Genomic DNA, 25,415 nt, shown 5'->3' on the forward strand with positions numbered 1-25,415 from the left:
GCTCAAGCCTCCGAAGGACGACTCTGGGTTCAAATCTGATCAGCAGAGTCGTCTCAGGCACGTGGCTTCATCTTCTTCTTTGTTATAGAGACAGGTCTGTCACCCAGGCTGGAATGCAGTGGTGTGATCATAGCTCACTGCAGCCTTAAACTGCTGGACTGAAGCGATCCTCCCGCCTCAGCCTGCCAGAAAAAGTGCTGGAATTACAGGTGTGAGCCACCACACCTGGCCCACTTCACCTTTTTAAATCCCAAGTGCCTTGTCTGTAGAAAAGGGATAGAACAGTTTCTACCTCATAGGAATCCCATGATGATTAAATTAACTAAAGTTTGGAAAGCTCTAGCACTGCCTAATACAGAGTACATACTCACCACAATGTGAGCTGTTTATTATGATCAGTTGTGTGGTTTTGGAAACAATATGTGCTGAACCCATAGTCTTCATAAGGCTGGAAATAGATATTATTAGGCTCATTTTATTTTATGTTATAGACAGGGTATTGCTGCGTCACCCAGGTTGGAGTGCCGTGGTGCAATCACAAACTTCTGGGCTCAAGTGATCCTCCCACCACATCCTCCCAAGTAGCTGAGACTACAGGTGCATGCCACTAAACCCAGCTAATTTTTAAAAATTTTTTTGTAGAGACAGGGGTCTTCCTACGTAGCCCAGGCTGGTCTCAAATTCCTAACCTCAAGTGATCCTCCCACCTCGGCCCTCCAAAGAGCTGGGATTACAGGTGTGAGCCACGGTGCCCAGCTCCCAGGCTCATTTTAAAGGTGAGAAACGGCTTCAATAAGAGGCTCATTCAAGGTTACCCTGGAAAAGGAGTCTGAGACTGCCCAGTGGGATTAGCTCCAAGGACACGATTACACAACCCAGCCTCAGGTCCTCCCTTACCTTGTCTCGTGTCCTCAGCTCAGCAGGTACACAAAGGCTTGAGTGGGAGAGACCTTTTCCACCAACAGTGAGACCCTAGCAAAGATCAGAGCTGAACCATCATCTCTTAATTGTCCCCCGTATCCTGGTCAGAGAAGCTGTGACTTCCAATCCTGGAGTTAAGAACCTGGCACTTGTTATTAGTGGAGAAGGCAGAATTTTTGCTCCCTCACTTTGGGCATACACACAGAAAAATCACATTAATTTATTTCTCTAAACCCAATTAAATTTGACTACATCCTCACTCATTGGAATGACAAGAATTTGCGTCCTCTTCCCTCTCTCTCAGGTCACCTTGGACCTCCAAACAGGGAAGTGGTCTCTTGTCATCAATTTTTTTTTTTTTTTTTTTTGAGATGGAGTCTCGCTCTGTCGCTCTGTCACCCAGATTGGAGTATAGCGGCACAGTCTCGGCTCACCGCAACCTCCACTTCCTGGGTTCAAGCAATTCTTCTGTCTCAGCCTCCCGAGCAGCTGGGACTACAGGCACACCCCACCACACCCAGCTGACTTTTACATTTTTAGTAGAGACAGTTTTTCACTGTGTTGACCAGGCTGGTCTCAAACTCCTGACCTCAGGTGATCCGTCCACCTCGGCCCCCCAAAGTGCTGGGATTACAGGCATGAGCCACCATGCCCAGCCTCTTGTCATCAGTCTAATAGAGCTGTTACTAAGGTGCTTGGGGCAAAATGACTGCCAGTCCCTTTCGAAGCCAGACTCCAACCCTCTTGACTGAACTCCAGGATCCTTTGCTGTGCCTGGGACACATTTTTAGCTTTTTTTTTTTTTCCGAGTTGGAGTCTCTGTCTGTCACCCAGGCTGGAGTGCAATGGCGGATCTCGGCTCACTGCAGCCTCTGCCTCCTGGGTTCAAGCAATTCTCCTGCCTCAACCTGCCAAATAGCTGGGATCACAGACACCTGCCACCACACCCGGCTAATTTTTTGCATTTTTAGTAGAGACAGGGTTTCACCATGTTAACCAGGCTGGTCTTGAACTCCTGGCCTCAGGTGATCCACCCACCTTGGCATCCCAAAGTGCTGGGATTACAGGTATGAGCCACTGCACCTATGTGTTTAAATTGTAAGGCACATATCTTAGAATCTAGCCCGCATCTCACAGGCCATGCACTGTCCCATCAGGTGGTCTGCCCCTTCTTGAGGCACTCAGCAGGCATAGGGTCTCGTGTTATCTTCCCATCTTGTACGGATGTTCTCTATTGCTTCTTTTGGGAGTGCTATCGCCCTTTTCCATTCCTTCCTACCTCCCCCATTTCCAAACCTCAGAGCACCTCTCCTCTCTTTAAGAGTTCAGTTCTTTCCAAAATAAAGCTCCTTTAGTCTGTGTAAAAGAAGCAAGAGTTACCCTACGTGTTCATCTCTCCAAATCCTGCTGACCCACTGAAAGAACAAAAAGAAAAGTATTTCTACTGCTTCCCTCTTCTCCAGCAAGGACAGCAAAACACAAGGCAAAGGCCTGTAAACCAGCCTGCCATGTTTCTCTTTTCAGAAAGACTCTTCGAAAAGTATTAAACTCAAGCTGAAAATGGAAGCACTCTAAATTCTTTGCCACGACTACATGTTAGGGCTGGTCAGCGAACCAACACTTTGCAGCAAAGATTCTTTGATTCATAGCCACTTATGCCTAGTGTTCCATTTTTGGAATGCCATGTAACTCAACAATGGGACATAACATTTTTCTCTCTTCAAATTCTTGTTCCTTGAGTTTTTCTAGGTAATATACATGAATTTCATGCAAATTCAAAAATTTGCAACCTCAGGCATAAACGAGTTAAACCTTTGCAAGTAGCTGCCTGAATTTTCAGTAGTAGAATCGGCTACTCTTCGGTGAACAGATCATTGTGGAGTTTTGACTGGCAAAGCTTTTTATGTCAATTCCAAGGATAACCACTGGTGAAACAGGGAATCTATTTCTTTTATGTTTTCATTTCCAGGTAACTTAAGTTTCAGTTTTATTTTATTCATCAAGTTTTACCATGACCTATTTCTTCTTCTTTTTTTTTTTTCTTTTTTTTTTACCTTCAAGTTCTGGGACATATGTGCAGAACGTGCAGGTTTGTTACATAGGTGTACATGTGCTATGGTGGTTTGCTGCACCTATTAACCCACCATCTAGGTTTTAAGCCCCATTTGCATTAGGTATTTGTCCTAATGCTCTCCCTCTCCTTGACCACCAGCCCCTGACAGGCCGCGGTGTGTGACATTCCCCTCCCTGTGTCCATGTGTTCTCATTGTTCAACTCCCACTTCTGAGTGAGAACATGCGGTGTTTGGTTTTCTGTTCCTGTGTTAGTTTCCTGAGAGTGATGGCTTCTAGCTTCATCCATGTCCCTGCAAAGGACATGAACTCATTCTTTTTTATGGCTGCATAGTATTCCATGGTGTATATGTGCCACATTTTCTTTATCCAGTCTATCATCAATAGGCATTTGGGTTGGTTCCAAGTCTTTGCTATTATAAATAGTGCTGCAATAAACATATATGTGTATGCATCTTTATAGTAAAATGATTTATAATCCTTTGGGTATATACCCAGTAATGGGATTGCTGGGTCAAATGGGATTTCTGGTTCTAGATCCTTGATGAATCGCCACACTGTCTTCCACAATGGTTGAACTAGTTTACAGTCCCACCAACAGTGTAAAAGTGTTCCTATTTCTCCACAGCCTCGCCAGCACCTGTTGTTTCCTGACTTTTTAATGATTGCCATTCTAACTGGTGTGAGATGATATCTCATTGTGGTTTTGATTTGCATTTCTCTAATGACCAGTGATGATGAGCTTTTTTTTCATGTTTCTTGGCCACATAAATGTCTTCTTTTGAAAAGTGTCTGTTCATATCCTTTGCCCACTTTCCGATGGACTTGTTTTTTTTCTTGTAAATTTGTTTAAGTTCTTTGTAGATTTTGGATATTGGACCTTTGTCAGATGGGTAGATTGCAAAAATGTTCTCCCATTCTGTAGGTTGCCTGTTCAGTCTGATGACAGTTTCTTTTGCTGTGCAGAAGTTCTTTAGTTTAATTAGATCCCATTTCTCAATTTTGACTTTTGTTGCAATTGCTTTTGGTGTTTTAGTCACCATGACATATTTCTGTTAGTACTTCAAATTCTTCGAATACAGCTTTTCTTCCCTCAATTCTTATTTATTTCCAGTGCAGGCCCCCAAGTACAAAAGGTTTTGGGAGGGGTAAAGAGATCTCGTGCCAGGTACTAGTTCTGGTTGTGGGGATACAGTGAAAACATGGCACGTACACACCATAGAATACTATGCAGCCTTAAAAAATGAGATCATGTCCTTTGCAGGGACATGGATGGAGCTGGAGGCCATTATCCTTAGCAGACTAACACAGGAGGAAACCAAATTATGCATGTTCTCATTTATAAATGGGAGCTAAACGATGAGAACACATGGACACATAGAGGGGAACAACACACAGTGCAGCTTATCACAGGGTGGAGGGTAAGAGGAGGGACAGGATCTGGAAAAATAACTAATGGGTAATACCTCAATGACAAAATAATTTGTACAACAAACCTCCATGACACTAGTTTACCTATTCAACAAACCTGCACGTGTACCCCTGAACTTAAATAAAAGTGGAAAAAAAAAAAAAGCCCCACAAGGATTATTCTTATTCAGCCAGACCCTGTTCTAAGTGCTTTACATATATTAACTCATTTAATCCTCATAACAGCCCTACAAGGTAGGCAATATTATTGTCCCCATTTCATAGATGAATGTTCTCAACTGAGGCACAGACAGATCAAGAAACTTGCCTAAGCTTGCACAGCTAGTAGGTGGCCCGGGCAAGATTCAAGCCCAGGCAGAATGACCTCAGTCTGTGTCCATCACACAGGGCAGTGAATCCTGATGGTGGCTAAGTGTTAAGAAAAAAATAGAGGATGGTGATACCTTAAGCACCTGGGGGAAAACCACTCCCCATGTGCTGATCACCGAACGTTATCTAAGAGGCAGCGTTTTTGCTAGAACCTGAAAGACGACCAGGAGCCAGCTACCCAAAGAGTGGGGTAGGGAGCAGGGCCTGGTCTTCCAGACAGGGGAAGCAGGAAATGTGAATAATACGTGATGAAGACAAAGAGGATGTGGCAGGAGCAGTGAGAAGCCACCCGCAGTCGTTAAGCAGAGCAGTGATGTGATCTGAGCTCTTTCTCCAGCCTGCGCTGCTGGGTGACGGGTGGATGCGTGACCTGGAACATACAGAGCCCTGGAAGAGGGTTCTGTAGCCGGAGGGTAGGGGCTGATATGGTTTTGGGTGGGGCCGGGTGGCGAAAGATAAGACTGGATGGCCAGGGTGGCCTGGTACTCAGGACCTTATAGCCATCAGACAGAATATGGGCTTTTTGTCCCTAAAGCCAGGGAAGCCCTGATGGATTTGAAACAGAAGTTACGGGATCAGACCCGGGATTTAGGAGAATTGCTCCAGCTGGAATGGAGAATGCATCTGAGAGAGATAAGATCAGCAACCATTCACAAGGCTACTAGAGACATCCTGGTGAAAGATGATGTGGCCTGAGTGTGCCTGGGGACAGCAGTTGCTCACTCAGCTCCAGGCACCGTTGGGATAAGGGGCTGCCCTCATGACCTTTCAAGAGGTAGTTATGAGGACAGGCTTCATGATCTGGTGAACGTGAGGAATGAGAGAAAGGAGGGAGGGAAATCTCTATCCCTGTTTCTGGCTTTGGGGAAGAGGAGGGAGCCTGCTGTTTACTAAGAGAGGGAGCCTAGAGGCAGGATTGGCCAGTGAGGCAAGTTCAGTTCAGGACATACAGAAGATGTAAGTGGCCTAGGCAGAAAGCAGTAGGTGTAGATGTGGATACAATTCAACAACTCCTGTAAGGTTGAAAACAAAATATTGGAAGAGAAATGTATGTCTGAGTTGGTGGCTCATGCCTGTAATCCCAACACTTTGGCCAGGCGGGTGGATCACCTGAGGTGAGGAGTTCAAGACCAGCCTGGCCAACATGGCAAAACCCTGCCTGTACTAAAAAATACTAAAAAATTAGCTGGGCATGGTGGCGGGTGCCTGTAATCCCAGTTACTCAGGAGGCTGAGGCAGAAGAATCGCTTGAACCCAGGAGGGGAGGTTGCAGTGAGACGAGATTGTGCCACTGCACTACAGCCTGAGTGACAGAGATGGACTCTGTCTCAAAAAAACAAACAAACAAAAAAATGTTGTAGGTCTGAACATTTCCTCATTGTCCATTACTAGGTATTGCAGTCAAAACAAATCAGGACTAGAACTAGTCTGCGTGCAAAGAAACAATATTCCCTCTGAGGACCTCAGAACACAAGGAGATGGGCTCCAATTGCATTACCAAAAAATGGGGTTTTGCATTGGAATAAGCCTCACAGACTTTAGAGAGAGGTACCTGAGAATCCCATTCAAACCTGGCTTCAGATCATCAAGTCTCCAGTCAGCTTGAAATAAGACAGGTAGTTAAGACCAGCCTGGGCAACATGACAAAATCCTGTCTCTACAAAAAATACAAAAATTAGCAGTGCGTGGTGGGGTGTGCCTGTGGTCCCAGTTACTTAGGAGGCTGAGGCAGGAGGATCACTTGAGCCCAGGAAGGGGAGGTTGCAATGAGCCGTGATCACACCACCACACTCCAGCCCGGGTGACAGAGTGAAACTCTGTCTGTATAACAAACAAACAAACACAACACAGGTACTCCTTAACACCAGCATTCAACTTTTTCTTCAATGCTAACTGTATGCCCAATTCCCTTTCTATTGATTGTGAGGCCTTTTGAACTGATAAAAATTTTTACCAGTGTTGTTTAGAAAACAACACAGGACCTATGACAGTAAAAAGGTAAAATTTTCTGTCAGCTGGAAGATAGGATGGGAGCAATTTCTTTTTATTACAAAGTTTATAAGCCCTCAGAGCCGACCGGTCTCCTGGAAATGATGTTTCTAGATCTACCAAGTACTAGATCGACCATGGTGGGAGGAAAAGCGGTCTCTCCCCTGAAGAGACGATGGGTGCAGGTTGGAAATTCTAGAGACGCACGGGTTCTGGAGAAAGATTTTATCCCAGAAACAAGTCGGCTTTTGCTAAGTGGAGGCTCTTGCCAGCATCCCCTTTTATTTTATCACCATGTTTTGACAATTCATGAAAAAAAAAAAAAAAGAATGTGTCTAGGAGCAAATAGAGCTCCTCAAGCAATGAACATTTAGACATATCCTGTGAATTGACTTATTGTTCTGGGTGGGGAATCTTCCCAGAGTTTGTTTCTCTTTTTTTGGAAAGAGAACGTGTCAGCCCGTTTTCCTCCCCCGGGTCTCTCCCAGTGGAAGTCTCCCTCTCCCAGTCATTGTCGCGAAGCCTTGACAATAGCCGCATGCCTCGGTTATCCTGCAGCAACTTCCATTGAAGAGTTGAAGGGAGATTAAAATTCAATACAATTGGACTAGATCGAGGGGTAAGAGCTGCGCCTTCAGCCAAGGGAGCTGCTGTCTCCGGGCGCTCAGGGTAGGAAAGGGCCTCGCGCGTTGGCTTTGGGTGGGTTTTGTGGGGTAACCAGGGGTCCCCCGCTTGGGGACCTCGGTGCTGGGCATCCCGCACGCTTCGGACGCGCGCAGCCTCATCCGGGAGCGAACTTTGTCTCGCCTGCGGGTGCCGCGGAGAGGGACTGGGAAGCCGAGCCAGCTCTGGGGGCGACTGAGGGCGTCCCCGGCTTTCTACGGGGGCGGGGGCGCGCATTGTTGTCCAGGATCGGGCGGCGCTCGGAGGCCCCGCGGCGGGCGGTGGCGGCGGCGGTGGCGCGCGGTGCCCGCCGCCGGCCAGCGGCGCGCAGGGGCTGGCCAGGGCGCGCGGGGCGCACATGCGGCTTGGGCCGGGCGCGGGCGAGGGGCGGGCCGGCGGCGGGGCTCCCTGGCGCCCGGCCAGGTTCGGCGCGAGAGGCGCGAGCGGGCGATGGGCTGACGCCGAGGCCCCGCGGCGGGGGCGGGGGCGGCGGCGGGGACGGGGCGGGGGCGCGCCAGCTGCGGGCGCCAAGGCCGCCTAGTAGGCCAAGGGCCTGCGCCCGGGCGAATGGGACGCCCGTTCCGGGGGACCAGCCGCTTCAGTCTGAAGTTCCTCGGCTCCCTTGGAAGCGCAAAAAATAAAAGGTAATGTGTCTTTGTTTCCCGGTCGCGGTGGCAGGGAGGCGACTGACGGCAGCCCTTCGCCTTCCGTGTTTTCCACATTGGGCCAGGGAAAAGGGACGCGCCGCTGCTGCTTTACTGGGAGCCTGGAATCGTTTATTTCGCGTATGTTACAGTTTTTAAATACAAACCCCACGTGGGGCACATACTGTGCGTTCTTCTGCAACCCTCCCCCCGGCGCGCACACATACTTTCCTTAGGCACCTCAGTCCCACGCTGTCTGAATCTACCCAGGGAGATAGGAAAGGACATGGCTTTAGGCAGAGCTGGGTGGGCTTTTTTTAAAACCATTTTTTGAGAGTGACAGGGGAGCCCTTTCCTTTGGGTGCAGGACAGGGCGTTTCAGACAAGAGTGGCGGGGGCCGGCAGCCGATCGCCGCTGCCCGGGGCTGCTAAGATGGACTGCTTTTTACGTTCCAAATGGCTGCAGCAAGTTTGATGCAGAGAAAACGGACGCTGGGAAGGGGAGGAGAACAGAAGGGAACCCCCTTTAGTACGTGCTCATTTAAAATTGGCTAAACGCAGTGCTTCTACATTGGAAGCAGCTGCTCAAATGTTGGTGCACGTTGAATTCAGAAAAGATTCCCAGTGCTGCACCGAGAAAGCTGTGTGGGCTGCCTGTGTGTAACGAGCGACTTGGTGCCTTTTTCTCCAGTATCCTGTTAACAGAGTAAGTGCTCGTAGATTCAGGCGTATTCTGCGAAATTTCCAAGGGATGGCTGTGCTAATAATAGCTCTGGCGGCGGCTTCTTAATAGACATCCTCATTCTGAACGATGCAGCCATGCCAGCCCCCCCGGGAAGTGCAGCTTGCTGAGAAACGAGAACCAATGCCCGCAAAGGACTCCCTGACCCCACCATGAATGGATGCGGCTCTGGCTCCCCTATGAATGGAGCATCCCAATGGAGACGCTGCTACTGCTGTTTCTGGCTTCTTTCAGTTTGAATCCTCACAGATAGCGATGAAAGGGCTTGCTCTGAAAACCTAGATAGGCACATTTCTAAGTCTGAGCCGGTCAGTGGTGACAGCCTGTTCTATTGGGAATACATCTACCTTGACCTGATTGAGGGTTCAACTGCCGGTACCCCCCTTCCACCTCCACATCCGTAAGTCGTCCTCTTCATCAGCATGACTGATCTGTGGGAAAGCACCGCTCAGACAGCCCGGGACAAACTGCTGACTTCATCCCGGGAAGCCACTGCTGGCCCTAGGGGAAGTCCCTTAGGAACTGGATACAGTAACCTGTCCCTTAGACTTCATGAAACTTAGCTGTGTATGCCGTCCTTCAAATGTGCAGCAAAGTGCTTTTGCATGGGGGACAGCAGTTGGGGAGAGGAAGATACATTTCATTGTTTTGTTTTTGGTCTTTAAATTGCATCAAGCCCATTCATAGCATTAAGCCCCATTTCTGTTGAAGTGTGACTTGGACAGGGCCAGAAGACCAAAGCCTGGAATCAACAGAAATCTGGTTTGGTTCTCAAAGTGTTGTCTCTTGCAACCTAGAAGGTTAGGAGATGAGCCAATTTGTACATTGTCTTCTGTTAGATCCATTCTGTTGCAAATGAAGTTTGGGTTTATTTAGGATACAGCAGGAATGAGGGCCCTGTGGCAAATAGGTTTGAATCCACTTGGTCCCCAGAAGTTAAATAGCTGCAATTAATTAAATTGGAGGCAGTATTTGGACATGCTTTGCAATCAACATTATATTACCCAGCCAGTGAATACAATGTTGCCTCCAGATAAGTTGGAAAGAAGTAATGACTGGTGTATAAAGTTGTGTGGGTAGAAGGAAAAATTAAATTTTATTCTTTCATTAAAGGGGAATTGTTTTAGTAGGAATAAGGATCAGAAAATCTCTCCACCCTCTTTTGTTCTGACCGAGTGTGATCTGCCGCTGCTGTTGCTGTATTGTTTTTGGCATTTGTCTTGAACTCATTTTATTAATAAGACTTGATATTTACGGCACAGAGTCTCCTTGTAATTTGTAGACATTGTTATCAAGTCCCCTGATAGCCTGGCAGGTGGCTGGTGTCATTAGCATGATCTTGTCATTTGGGGAAACTGAGACCCCCTTGAGGTTCAGTGAGTTGCTGCTTTCATAATCCATGAGAACAGCATCCCAGATGTGCACAGCGCTCGATGTTATTGTCACAGCAAAGTTATAGCCTGAGGTCAAAGGCAAAGACACCCAGTGATTCTTTGCTTGGTTCTAGAACTTGGGGAAGGAGCTCTGTGGAACAGCAGTTATGCAAGAGTTGCCAAGGAGAGAGCTCCTGAGTTAACCTTAAGGAGTGGATGGAAAAAGTGGAATTGGTTTGTGATGTGAAAGAAAGGGATATGGAAGGTTCAGGAGATCTCACATTGAGGGGACTTGCCAGGCTACCTTTGTCTTTAAGTAAGTGTTAGGTGAGACCAGCATCAAAGATCGTTACTGCCTTTACTGCACAAATATATCACCTGGGTTCACATTGTTTATGCTGGTGTGTGTGTGTGTTTGCATCCGCACGTGCGTGCAGCATGCTTGTAGTTCATTCCCCTGTCCAGCAAGCCATATACTTACCCCTCATAAGACTTGCGTTTAGCCTGATGCATCACACTGAATGAAAGGATAATGGGCAATTTACAATCTAAAGCTTTGTACTTAGATATTTTTGCATATTTAAAAAAAAGGAACAGTATAACTTTTGGAGAATTCCTAGTTCAATATGTCAAAATGAGAAATAGACATGCTAACAGTTAACCAGCTTATGAAGTTCTTTTAAACTACTCTCCGTAGAGTGTTAGAATGTCTGAGTCTGGGGTCAGCAGCGACTTCCATTCATATGTCTTATTTTTTGGATAGCAGCTGATATGATAACATTTGTGGCAGAATTTCTCTTGTTTGGTTTATTTGTTGTGAAAAATCTCAGCATCTTAGAAGCAATTTCTGGGACCTCATAAGACAGCAATAGAGTAATGATCTTCTAATGATTCTTCAGTCTAAGCCCTAATTCCTCTTGAGCTAAACTATATTCCTCTTGAGCTAAAATGGGAGCTTTCTTACCTTAACAGGATCAGCAGGTAACTCAGGCCCATGTGCCCTCATGACCTCCCCAGGACACTGCATTTTTATCCGTTCACCCACCTTGCCCATTTCTGATTCTGCACTGTCCGCTTCTCTCTGGAAATGCCATGAAAGGAACAACAACAAAAAAGATGTTGGACGTCTCTGAAAAGTTAGGCATTGACTAAGAAAAGGAAGTAAAGGGATCATCGCATCAGTTGTGGAGGGTATGTAGACATCTGGGGTTTTCCTCCAATAGCAAAATCAGAGTCAGAGAATGTTGGAAAAGTGGCTAGTAAAAATGTCATCTTGTGGGGAAAGGCGTGCTGGATTTTATCTTGAGGTGTTCATTCCAGCCATAATCAGACTGGAGTACGTCAGTAGTATTTTCCATTGTTTAGTTTTTGTTTTTCCCAGAACATTTCATCTCCAGAGGTGGTACAATAGCCCTTGGAACTTTGGGCTTCGGAGTCATGATTGCACACAAAGGCCAGACGGTTTCACTGCTCTCTTCTGCAAGAAGTTTTCCGAATCAGCATAAATCCAGCTTATCAAAAATTCCCTCCACAGCAGTTTCATTTTAGTTCCCTAAATCCATCAGCTGCCACTCTTTCTGATGTCCCATGGAATCAGCACGTCCTTCTCTTATAAGGAATGATTCAGACACACCCTTACATTGGAAGTAACCAGCTCTACCGCCAGTGGCATTATTCTAAAAATCCCTATCGCTGTTCCTCCTTACTTTTACAGAAGATGATCAGAGCTGGTGCTACTGTTTAGTACACTGCACTAATGCTTATTTGGGGAGCTAATGAGTGTGAGGGTGTGTTCACTTTTTTGTTTGTTTGTTTTTTGTTTTTGTTTTGTTTTGAGATGGAGTCTTGCTCTGTCACCCAGGCTGGAGTGCAGTGGTGCGATCTCGGCTCACTGCAACCCCCGCCTCCCTGGTTCAAGCCATTCTCCTGCCTCAGCCTCCTGAGTAGCTGGGATGACAGGCACGTGCCACTATGCCCAGCTAATTTTTGTATTTTTAGTAGAGACGGGATTTCACCATGTTGGCCAGGATGGTCTCGATCTCCTGACCATGTGATCCGCCTGCCTCAGCCTCCCAAAGTGCTGGGATTACAGGCATCAGCCACTGCGCCCGGCCTCAGTTCTTATATCAGTGGAATATCACTCAGCCCAATATCAGTGGAAATTGGGCATCTTCTTCCCAAAGATAAACATTTTTCATATTCCACTTGAAGATGGAAATCACTGCTAAGAATAAAAGCCACAATTATTGGAAAGTAATGGAGGACTATGGGGGATCGGGTTCTGTTCAGTGCCCTTATTAACTACCAAATAATCAAGAAGAAATGAGTGGTAGTCTCAGTTTGAACCAAATGAGTAACCTCCCTACAGATGTACAAGCATAATTAATTCTAAATCAGAGAAGTTGCTCGTAGGCTCTAGCTTCTTAGGAAGGGCGATGTCTATGCTGTGTGGTATTTTCTGGCTTTTTGTTTTAAAGGTGGAGCTCTGGCCATTCAATGATGCAATACAAGAAAAAACTTACTGTCTGTGGTCAAGAGTGTTGGTACATCCATACTCTTTGCCTCAAACTCCGACTTACATTCACATGTTCCTTTTTGCTCCTGCCTTCTCAGCAATTATCTGCTGATCCATGGCTACTGCATACGTTTTGTTTGCATACACTCACTACATTAACCCGCTGCTCGTGTTGAGCACTCCCCAGACCCTGGCTGTATAAGCAAATCGCTAAGTGAATGTATCAGACCACATTTCAACATGGATCTGTTTAGACTTCAGAAACCTGAAAAACCAGCCAAGCATGGTGACACGTGCCTGTGGTCCCAGCTACTCCAGGAGGCTAAAACGGGAGGATTGCTTGAGTCCTGGAATTGAAGGTTGCAGTGAGCTATGATTGCACCATTGCACTCCAGCCTGGGCAACAGAGGGAGACCCTGTCTCTAAAAAATAAAAGGAAAGGATAAAAAGAAAGAAATCTGGAAAACCCCAGTGGTCTAAAGCAGTGTCACTTGTTAAGCCCACCTGTGTCAAAACTTTTCTTAGTCTGTACTGTGGTGTGGCTCCTCTTCCTCAGTTAGCAATACATTACCAACCTTAAAGTCTGGAGTCCTGGTCCTAATGCAGAATCCCAAACCTTTTAATGATATTTTTCACTTCAAATTAGCCAAAACCTCTCCCTGCACATTTGAAGCTATCACTCCACAATTTCCTGTGGGATTAGCCTGTTCTTTGGTGATGCAGCCTTCTTTGCAGAGCTTTTGCCTTTCTTTGTCCTTGCTGTATGGGTAATGCATGGGAAAAAAAAAAAAAAAGGCATGTAATGGGGAATTAGATTGATAATGCGTGACAGGGAATGGAAATAATAATCGGCGAGTTGCCGGGCTGTGCCATTCATAACCAGAAACTGCACAATTACGCTCTCGCCACATGCCTGGGAAGAAGTATATAGATGAAGTATATAGATGTGACAAACCCAAACTAGGAAGCCAGACAGTGTGGGTCCTCCAGAGCTAGGCGACATACCTACCAATAGCTGGAGAGTCTAGCTCCGGCTTGCCCATCTCCCTACTCCCACTGGCCAGCCCCTATAAGTATCTGATATTTATTTCTCTGTTGCCCAAAGAGAGAGAGAAGGAGAGAGGGGAGGGTGATGAGGACATGAAGCAGACACTGATGGAGCACAATGGGGAGCAGTGTTCGGCCTTCTCAATCCCCTTTTATTGGGCTGCTTGAGTGTTTTGTAACAGAAGAACTGCAGAGTGACCAGTAGCACAGATGTAGCCTGCAGGTCTTGGCAGGAGGGGAGAACCATGTACAGAAGGCAGTTGTAGCAAGGGCTACTGTTAGCAAGGGCTGCAGCCATGGCTGCAGGGCTGCCCATCACAGTCAATGCCTGGTGCAGTCTACAAACCACGTGCATGTGTGATCTGGGGGTTATCCAGCCAATCAAACATTTTAGAGAAATGGTGCTTTAGGAATCAAAGGGAGTATCTAGATCATTTTCGCAAATAAGGAAGAGCTTACAGGCATTGAGGGACCTCGCCCTGGTCTCAGCTGCTGCACCAAGGCTGGAGTCCCTGCCTCCTGACATGGATCTGCGTGGTGCAACCTGGTATGGCCAACAGAGAGGGGAGGGGGGCGCCATCTTGCCCTGGGTTTGGTCGTCTAACCAGCTCTGCTACTGCTTATGTGGCCTTGGGTGAATTACTGAGTCTCTCTGAACCTTGGTTGCTTTATTTATAACTGACATTCAGAGTGGCAAACTAGTTAATATCTGTGAAGCACCTACTCTCAAAAAGTATGGGAGACTCTTTTTTCTGGAGAGATGGGATCTTGCTATGTTTCCCAGGCTGGTCTCAAACTCCTGGCCTCAAATGATCCTCCTGCCTTGGCCTCCCCAAGCCCTGGGATTATAGGCATAAGCTACTGCATTTGGCAAGGAGACTTTTCTAGAATAAGAGATTTTGTCTTTGTATTTCCCCCTCTCCAACTTTGCTTAATTATATTACTGGAAGGCTCAACGATGCTAGCTTTGCGGGGATGTGATCCTATCAAGGTGCAAGAAGCCAGCTGGCTATGGAAGTGGAGGTGCTGCTCAAATAAATGGTGCATCCTCACTTATAATACTGAAATGAATTTTATAGACATAAAGTAGTATAAGTGGACAAATGTTAGCTCTGATATTTCGTGTTACCTAGCCTTTCAGAAAGGGTTCTGCAGATAAAGTCATGACCCTAGCCATTCTTACCTTGTTGGGAACAGGGAAGGTTTGTGAAGAATGGCAGGTGGCAGGATGTAATTGAGTCTTCTAGCTGTGAACAGGGATTAGGGTCTATCACTGGGAGCAGATGAGAGAGCCCAGGGGCTCTACTACATCTGAGTCTCCAGGGAGTTCTGGAACATTAAGGTAGAGAAGGTCGGTTGGGGGAGGCGAAGGAAGAAAAGACAGATGACTTTGCCTTTGACCCAGTGGATTATATCACCAATTTCTAAGAATTTCTAAAATTCTTTAATTTTCAAAAATGATCATAGAAAGCTTTTATCTTGAACAAATTCTAGAAAAGATGTAAGAATTACCAAGATTATGTCAGTGAATGGCAATTGCATCCTTTTCAGAACAAAAAGGGCAACACGATAATCACTCCATAATGTTCTTTGTCTACTGCCCATTTATTGCTGTTAATTGGGAAGATTTTCAACTCCTATTTATTTGTTATACTCCACCCAAGTCATTAATGCAACAAGTTAATGGCAGAAAGAAGCCTAGATCCTGAGTATGTGGGATGCCTTTTGGTGTTTTTGTTTTGTTTTGTTTTGTTTTTCTTTTTCTTTTCCATTGCCTCAACCACTCAACCACTGTGAAAATACTGGGATAGTTTTCCTTGTAGTTCGAGAAGTCAAGGTGTCAATTTGCATAATGTTCATCAAAAAAATTTTAAGCATTTAATAACCTTCTAAATGTTAAATAAAGTCAGAATGAGAGATCATCTGTCTTCTGGAGACTGATTAAACAGGCACACACAGACAGCAGAAGAAAAACATTAAGCAAATGTGCAAACAGGGAGAGTATTTGTAGAACATTATATCTGCATCCAAGACTAGGATATATTTTCGGTGAGCCCTAAGGGACAGCTTATGGCCGTCTTTTGCCTAGACAGGGTGGAGTGTGTCTGTCATTTGATGGAGAAATTATAAGCTGGTATTTGTTTGTGGTTCCTTCCTTACTTTATTGTGGAAAATATGGCTTTTGTCATCCACAACAATTTAGTTCATTTACCTTCCTGTTCCTAAAGTTGTAAACTAGTCGATAGAGATTCTGTACCATACAGAGATCTGCAACTTCCAAGTGGGAAAGATATCCAAATACTCAGAGAATACAAGAATACTATCCAAAAACACAGTGATTTGTTTCTTGGTTTTTTGTTTTGTTTTGTTTTGGTTTGGTTTTTGTTTTTTTGAGACAAAGTCTCGCTCTGTCACCCAGGATGGAGTGCAGGGGTGCAATCTCAACTCACCACAACCTTCTCCTCCCAGGTTCAAGCAATTCTCCTGCCTTAGCCTCCTGAGTAGCTGGGATTATGGCTGCGCACTACTACACCCAGCTAATTTTTTTGTATTTTTAGTAAAGATGGGGTTTCACTATGTTGGCCAGGCTGGTCTTGAACTCCTGACCTCAGGTTATCCGCCTGCCTCAGCCTCCCAAAGTGCTAGGATTACAGCCGTGAGCCACCATGCCTGGCCAGTGCTTAGTTTCTTAAGCAGCTAGATCCTCCTTTGCTTCTTGCCAGTGAAACTGACCATGCTCCTAGAGAACTGACAAAATTCAACTAAAATAGTCCATAAACTGGCTGGGTGCAGTGGCTTATGCCTGTAATCCCAGCACTTTAGGCGACCGAGGCAAGAGGATCACTTGAGGTCAGGAGTTCGAGACCAGCCTGGCCAACACGGCAAAACCCCGTGTTTTATTTTCTCTACAAAAAATAAAAAAAATTAGCCATTGTGGTGGTGTGCACCCATAGTCCCAGCTACTCAGGAGACTGAGGTGGGAGGATCGCTTGAGCCCGGAAGGCAGAGGTTGCCGTGAGCCGTGATAGAGTGATAGAGCCACTGCACTCCAGCCTGGGTGACAGTGAGAGTATGTCTCCAAAAAAAAAAAAGAGTCTATAAACTGTAAGTTTTATACTGTGGCTTTTGGTTTTGTATTGGATGTAGATAAAAGTCAGTATGCGAGTGTTCATTTGTAGGAGAGATGGGGTGGAGGAACTCAAGCACTGTGGCTTGCCCTGCTGGCTGGGCAGTGAGGATGAAGAGAGCACATGGCATCTGCCCTGTGCCTTCCCAGCAGACCTTTCCTGAAGGAGCCTGTCCGTCCATCTGGCTTTGAAATGGCTGATTCTGGGTTTGGCTACTTACCAGTGTTCCCTAAATACTATTCCCCAAAGCAGCCTCACTGGGTAGGATTCCAGAGCTTACAAATGCTTTGCTGTTTCCCTTTGTGATTACTGGTCCCACCTGTGGTTTTCTCATTACTCCTCTTCCTCTTCCTCCAAGGCTCAGACCTCATTGTCCCGTGATGTGACTCACCATGCCTGCCTCGAGCTTCCTCTTTCTACGTTGCTAGGAGTCAGCTCTTCTGCAGCTAATCTTTCCAATCAAATTTCTGCAATGCCTCGGTCCATACATTGTCTTCCCACATTCTTTTAGGGTGAGGTGCTGACTGCCATTGTCACAGTTTAGGGGCTTTCTTTCCTGAGTCATTATAAAATCATCACAGCTTATCCTTTGTCTAGCTTCCTATACCCCTGACCACATCCATAGCCCCCACCTCGGCACCCTGCATTCTTTGTAGACCACAGTCCTTGGCATGGAAGAAAAAGCCCGTCACAATCTAGAGGTTTCTTGTTTCTTAAACATCTTTTCTTATGTTAACCATCACACACACACACACACACACACACACACGCACGCACACACACACCCTTGCCTCTCCCCAAGCATATTTGACCTCATCTGGACTTCAGCCTTTGCAATTGCTCCCTTCACATTACCATTCGCCTCCCATCCCTTTCCTGCCTGGGACACACCTACTCATTCTTTACTGGGAGCCTCCAGCGTTCCCTGCTCCTGTTCCTCCAAGCAGCAGCAAGTTCCCCTCTCCTCTATTTTCCGGAAGCATCCATGCTGGAAGGCAGTTGCAGTTTGATCCTATGGACAGTAGTGACCTGTTCACATGCCTCCCACTGTCGCTTTTTAGGGGTAGGACCGTATCTTCTTTATCGTTGACTGCACAGCACCCAGCGTTATCCCTGGCATTTGGTGGTGCTCAGAAATGTAACTGAGGAACTCATTGTCATGTTGTGATTTCTCGTTTCTTGACTTGTCTGCACAGATCTCTAGGGACTATTTCTGGCTGCAGCCCAGGGCCCCTACCTGCAGTCAGTTTTTCTCTCTGCTAGGCAGCTCTGCTTTGTCTCTCTGCCTGTTTCTATGTCAAAGGGGAAGAGAATAAGGATAGAACTCTCTTTCTCTCTCTCTCTCTGGCCCATTCTCGCTCTGTCACTCAGACTGAAATATAATGGTACAATCAAAGCTCACTGCAGCCTCGAACTCCTGAGCTCAAGTGATCCTCCCACCTTGGCCTCCCCAGTACCTGGAACTACAAGCATGCACCACCATGCCCAGCTAATTTTTCTTTTTTTTCTTAAGAGATGGGGGTCTCACTAGATTGCCTTGGCTGCTCTTGAACTCTGACCTCAAGCGATCCTCCCACTTCAGCCTCTCAAAGCTCTGGGATTACAGGTGTGAGCCATCATATACCCAGCCCTCTTTTTTTTTTTTTTAGTATAAAAATGCTACCCTGCAAACCCCAGCTGGCAAATGGCAGAAAGTATCTAAATGCCACAAGTTCATCCATTCATTCATTCAGTCATTCAACACGTACCTATTGGTATGCCTTGTACATTCCAGGAATGTGGCAGTGAGAAAAACCAATCAAATCTTGCCCCTGGGGAGCTTGCATTTGAAGAGGAAGGGGCAGACAGTCCACATGATCAATAATTAAGTGACAGAGGATGCTAGAAGCTGGCAGTTGCTACAAAGAAAAACAAAGCAGAGGAAGGGAAGTGTGCTAAGTTGCTCTTTTAAACGCAGGGGTCTTGTAGACCTTAGGAAAGGTGATCATTGAGCAAAGACTGAAAGGATGTGAGGAGGTGAGCCAGGTGGGTGTCTGGAGGTGGTGAGTGTTCCAAGCAGAGGGCAGAGTTCTTCAAAGGCACTGTGGCAGCAGTGTGGCAGGGAACAGGAGAGGTTGCACCCAGGAGAGGTCGCAGAGCCGTGTGGTGCAGGGTGAGGACTGGTGGGAGTCACACGGGCCTTTAAGGCTCTACCCTGGGGGGCAGTGTGGAGCTGGGGAGCCCCTAGTCCCATGGAGGCCATGCAGAAATGGTTTGGGTGCCGTGTGGGTGAGATTACAAGGTGGGCAGAGTTAGAAGCACATTTGCAAGAATCCAGACAAGTGATGATGATGATGGTGGTGATGAAAAGCATTCAGGTTCTGGATATTTTGAAGACAGAAACAACAGGATTTTCTGGGGGTTCGAATGTGGGATATGTGATAAAGAGAAGAGTCCGGGATTTGGGGCCAAAAGAGCAGAAAATGGAGATGACAAGGCAGAGCTCCCGTTACTTGGGAGGGGAAGCTGTGGTGTGGGGAAAAGTGAGATCAGGAATTCCATCTGGGACTCGCTGAGCTTGGGATGTTTAACAAGGGACCAAGTGAGGTGTGGAGAGGGCAGTTTTGTGCGTAATTCTCTACCAACCTGGGTCAGGGGACACCACGGTGGAGACACGGAGTTGAAGCTCACCCATGTACAAATGATACTTAAAGCACAAAAGACCGCCAACTCCAGGGTTCAATACTGAGTATGATGACATCTGGGAAAACGTGTAAGCACCAAACTTCAAATAAAAAGAAGAATGGCCAAGCGTGGTGGCTCACACCTGTAATCCCAGCAACTTGGGTGGCTGAGGTGGGAGAATCGCTTGAGGCCAGGAGTTTGAGAGCAGCCTGGGTAACAGTGAGAAGAAGAATGAGGAGGAGGAGGAGAAGGAGGAGGAGAAGGAGGAGGAGGAGGAGGGAGAAGGGAGGAGGAAGGAAGAGGAGGCGCAGCAAAAGAAAGAGAAAGGAGGAGGAGGAAGAAGGAAAAAAAAGAAAGAATTCCTCAATGTGTGAAGAATTCTGTTGAGATGTGCCGTTGTACAAATTGAACCCTTAATGTCGTGCTCCTGATGGTCTGTTTTTGATAACATGAAAGAAATGTCTCTCTCTTATTTTATTTTGTTTACTTGTGGAGAGATGGGGTTTCACCCTGCTGCCCAGGATGGAGTACAGTGGTGCCATCATGGCTCACTGCAGACTCAAACTCCTGGGCGCAAGTGGTTCTCCCAACTCAGTCTACTGAGTGCTTAGGGACTACAGGCACATGCCGCCATGCCTGGCTAATTTTGTTTTAAGCTTTTTTTTTTTTTTTTTTTTTCTGGAGAGATGGGGTCTTGCTGTGTTACCTAGGCTGGTTTTGAACTCCAGGCCAAAGCACTAGGATTACAGACGTGAACCACCACACCCGGCTAATTTTTGTATTTTTTTAGAGATGGGGTCTCACTGTGTTGCCCAGGCTGGTCTCAAACTCTTGGCTTCAAGCAGTCCTCCAGCCTTGGCCTCACAAAGTGCTAACTCTCATATTTAAATAGATTTATTAATATATCATTGACATACAATAGACTATACATATTTAAAATATACTGTTGGATATATCTTGATATATGACTACATCTGGGAAACCATCACCACAATCAGGAATTGTGACTCTGTACTTTTATACTTTTAGTCAATCATTTATGTGATGCTCAGGGCTAGACACGAGGAAGGATATAAAATGCCATCACTGTCCCTGCCTCATCTGTCTGTCCTGATTTAAAATTCTAGCTTTCCAATACTGTTATCTAGTCACAGACTCATTTCCAGGTGTGTTCGTTCTTTTCTTTCCTCCCTTCCTCCCTCCCTCCCTCCCTCCCTCCCTTCCTTCCTTCCTTCCTTCCTTCCTTCCCCTTCCTTTCTCTCTCTCTCTCTTTCTTTCTATCTTTTATGATGGAGTCTCGCTCTGTCACCCAGGCTGGAGTACAGTAGCATGATCTCGGCTCACTGCAACCTCGGTCTCCTAGGTTCAAGCGATTCTTCTGCCTCAGCCTACTGAGTAGCTGGGATTACAGGTGCTCACCAGCCTGCCTGGCTAATTTTTGTATTTTTAGTAGAGACAAGGTTTTGCCATGTGGGCTAGGCTGGTCTCAAACTCCTGACCTCAGGTGATCTGCCTGCCTCGGCCTCCCAAAGTGCTGGGATTACAGGCGTGAGCCACCGTTCCCGGCCTTATTTCCAGGTCTTTTCTGAAGGTTATGCTAAAAATACACTGCACTTTGGTTATCAAAGGGTTTGGTGTGACATGGTGAGCTGCTTGCCACCAGTGTCACTGGTTAAACCAGGAAGGTGCAAAGATCAGGAGCCCAGCCAGCTTTTAATCAGCTCAGATCCAGGCAAAAACATCTTTCTCCTTCCTTCTTTCATGGAAACAGCCCAAACACTAGGCTCCATTTCAGCCTTTTTTTTTTTTTGCTACAAGTAGTCAACACAGTAATTACCTCCTGCTGAAAGCTTTGAGAAATTGTTCTGTGTCCAATTAGAATTTTTGATTTGACTAACAGATACAACATAACATCTTTATTTCTGTAACTACTCACTAATGATATGCACCCTGGATATATTTAGACTCTCATTTGCCGGGGCCATTGCATTGTAAGGTGCTACGTTATTGTCTGTGACAGCATCTCCACCAAGAGGCTTGACGAGGACGGGGGTGGGGAGCCTTTTGGGTTTGGGAGTCCTCTCCCTCGCCCTTTCCACCCCTCTCAGGCCTGACCTTCCATACCCAGGCTTACATGGGGAGCAGCTCTAGGACTTGCCCCCTCCTGGGAGCTCCTGACACCGACCAGGTGTCCAGGGGCAGATCTCCATAAAGTGTCTGAGATAGTTCATGGGGCAGCCAGCGAGTGTCAAAACCTCCCCCAAGAAGAATGGAAGGAGGGATCTGCCAGCACAACTCATGCAAGAGCAAGAAGTCCCTGCCAGCGACATTCCAGCGGAACCCTTTCCAAAGTACTTGGTTATGTAAACAGAAAGGCGCAGCCTCCAGCCCAGATGGACTGCCCAGTGTGGGTGTCAAAGTCGCTGTGGAAACTTGCCCCCATGGAAGCACTACGGGTCCCCAGGCTCTCCCTGCAGCTCTGTGTTGGGATGGGGAGGGTTGGGGACTTCTTTTTGACCTCCTGGAGCTGGGACCTCCATGTAGGACTGGTGGTTCTCCAGTTTTGGAGCGTCCCTGTTGCTGTGATGCCACTAGAAGTTTGATCTGATTTAAGGGTGTCGCTGGAGTCAGCTGTCAGCTGGGGTGCTTCCTGCTAATCGTGGCAGGACTTGGCATCTGAGCATGTGGCCCTTGGACTCAGGCACTTAGTATAGGAGTGCTTTGTATCCAACACAGATTTAGCAAAGCGGGTGGCCCGGCAGGCCATACCCACTTCACAGGTGGCCATTTTCCCACTGCGTGTCAAGAGCCATCAAAGACCCAAGGGTGGAATTTGGAAAACTTGCAGACGGTGTAAAATGCTATTTTCTGCTCCACACCTCCCTGGGAGGCAAAGGAGATTACGACTATAGTAATACACAAAGAAGATTGTTTATCACAAGGAGAGCCCATTCCCCAACTCTTATCTATGTGGCTTCACCCATCACTGAGGGCAGATCCACATTGATTCTGCTTGTCACATAGGTATGTGAATGACAAATAATGCATGTGTTCCTGAGACTGGCTTTTGGGGCATGTTTCTACAGAATAGGTAAATTAAAACATATTTCACTGAATGCAAATTAAGTTATATAATACCTATATTACATAATTGCCCTTGAAATTATAGATATATAAAGATATATGCTATTTAAATATATATTTATTATTCATATAAAATACTTATTGTGTGCCTATTATGGCAGTCACATCATTCTACTTTAATCGCACATTATCGTTTTAGTATCAATAAAATGTTTACAACTGTGCAAACTTACTGTATAAGACCCATAGTTGTAAATAATATTGTGTTTCCTTCCATTGATCACAACATAAGCAAAAATTTTTTTAATTCCATTTAAAATGACAGATTAAACTGGACACTGAAACAAAGTAGGCAAATTCATGTTACCAGAAAATGTTATGAAGGTTCTTGGTTACTGAGCACATGAATTCTTTACCAAACCAGCAACAGATGCCTGTAACTCTTCTGCACAGAATTACATTTTAAATAGAGGATGTTCGACTGCACGTTTATATGAGAAAAATTGGTAGGATCAAAAAGTAAAAAAATGTGTTTGTGCCTATCAGTCTGTACTGAAATTTTTGTAAGCCTTCTGAAGCGCTGAGTGAATGTTGTAAAAATTTGTTGCACCAAAACCACATGTAATATTGTACCAAGAAAACATCACAAGTAAATGCATCAGCTATCAGAATGAATATATTTTCTTGGAACTCTTTGTTTCTAGCTGTGCCTGTATAGCCATGTCTTATACGTCACAACTTATTGGAGAGGGAGGGAAGGGATCTTAGAGTCCGTCTGTCCCTGAGTTCTGTAATCCTTTCTACAACTTCCCTTGCTAATGTCTCTGGTCCCTTCCTAACGATTTGCAGTGATAACGGGGCAACCCATTCCATTTTGAACAATGATGCTCGTTCAAAAGTTCTTCCTTCTATTGAATCCGAATGTATCTTCTGGAATTTCCACTCATTGGTTCTACTTTTTGCCCACCAAAGCAAAGTTAACCCGCCTTTACTTTATACATATCAGATTAGCAAGTCCCCCTGAACCTCCATTTGAGTAAGCCCAGGACAGTCCTAGTTTATACCTGTTCTCTCTATATAATCAATAATAGCCTCCCTTTTGACTCACAAGTATCTGGTATGGCCAGTAGATTGTATGGTCACACTACCGCTGGAGCTTTTGATATGTAGACCACGGATGCAGCTTTTCCCTCAGTCCTGGGAAGTACTGGTTTCTGGACCTTCACCCGGTCTAGTTATCCTTCTTTGGTCTTTCTCCTGTTTCTTTCATTTCTTATGTAAAATATGGTACCCACAAGTGAATACAGATTTCCAAAAGTGGTTTAACCACCGTAGGATGCAGGGCACCTCTTAATTCCCTTATTCTGATGCTGTGCTTCTAGCACGTGTGTGAGGAGTAGGACACAAAACCATAAACAATATGACCCCAACTTTTACATTTTGAAGCTTCCATCCGAACCTCTTTGCCATCTGTAAATTTGATATGCATGCTTTCTGTGTCCATTCCAATCACTGGGGGGAATACATGGATTGAGGAAGACGAGTTCTACTTTAATATCACTTTGCAGTTTTCCAAGTGCTTGCAGATTTTGCCGTTGCAACCCTATCTCCAGACTCCCCTCATTTTGGCCTCATGATGAAATTGACTTGAAAACAGTGCTCAGTGGCTATTTCCTATTTCAAACAATTTAGCCATCCTCACTCAGACGATTGGCTCCCGCTTCTTTGTCTTCATAAAGATGGTGTCCAGCTGTATTTCTCACTACTTCCTCCTCATCCACCACTGTGTCCTTCAGCTCATTGCCTGGGAGACATTTCCAGAACATTCTGTGTTCTCTCCCGTTTCATCCCTTCTTACCTCATGTTGCTGTGTTCTGCAGATATCACTCCTTCCCTGGGGTATTGACGGATCCACCAGGTGTGAGTTAAGGTGTCCCCACATCCCCATCCCATAGCATCTTATACTCACCCCTGTAGTCACACTGATCACTCTGCAACTGCCTGTTAACTTGGGTATTTCCTCTATGGGACATAGAAGTTCCTGAAGTATAGGAGCAAAATCACATTCATCATTGTATATCGAATAAGATCCCTGGCACAGAATAAAGATGCCATTAGCACTTGAGTGAACACATTGTGGTGAACATTACTACGAATAATTCTTTATTCTATTTCTCTTGTTTCAATGGGGAAAATTCCTGGAAGAGACATGACAGAGCCCAAGGATCTGAACTTTTTAGCTGTTTCCTGGAAGGTGTTAGTGGTCTTCTCATTAAGCTGTAATAATCTACTAATTAAACTATTTTATCTTTAATATAGTAATTCCCATTATAGTTGTTACAATGCCTTCCTGAAATTTACATTAACTTTTTACTTTTGCTTATGGGGCCTTGTGGAGTATAACTTATTTTTTAGAATGATTTTTATGGTAGTCAAATCTATCATTTTTTCCTTTTTGGCTCATTCATTGCTTTTAGGCTTAGAGAAGCATGATAGATAATCATCTACCTGGTTTTAAAATTTAACTTTATAAACCACCTGGGATTTATTTTGGGGAAAGGGTACAGTTCATTTATATTCCTTTCATTTCCCTCTTGATTGAGAAGAGTGAAACAAACAGAAGCTGAGTTGTTTTTTGTTTTTTGTTTTTTGTTTTTGAGACAGTGTCTTGCTCTGTCGCCCAGGCTGGAATGCAGTGGTGCAATCTCGGCTCACCACAACCTCTGCCTGGTGGGTTCAAGCGATTCTCCTGCCTCAACCTCCCAAGCAGCTG

At 45.7% G+C, this 25,415-nt stretch overlaps 1 protein-coding gene across 12 annotated transcripts in view; it reads left to right on the forward strand.

Moving 5' to 3' along the window:
- Positions 1-25,415, forward strand: part of FRMD4A (FERM domain containing 4A) — a 693,308-nt gene that overhangs the window by 436,627 nt on the left and 231,266 nt on the right. The window contains exon 1 of one of the 12 annotated variants that reach the window (XM_031652713.1): positions 6,580-7,401. The exons of 10 other annotated variants lie outside the window; for them this stretch is intronic. The gene's annotated coding sequence lies outside the window, so the exon portion shown is untranslated. Of the gene's footprint in view, positions 1-6,579; positions 7,402-7,953; positions 8,090-25,415 lie in introns of those variants that run through there. One more of the 12 variants, XM_031652712.1, reaches the window with a different exon arrangement.

The sequence above is a fragment of the Papio anubis genome, chromosome 11 (assembly GCF_008728515.1).
Source record: "Papio anubis isolate 15944 chromosome 11, Panubis1.0, whole genome shotgun sequence".
In the NCBI taxonomy this organism is placed as follows: Eukaryota; Metazoa; Chordata; class Mammalia; order Primates; family Cercopithecidae; genus Papio; species Papio anubis.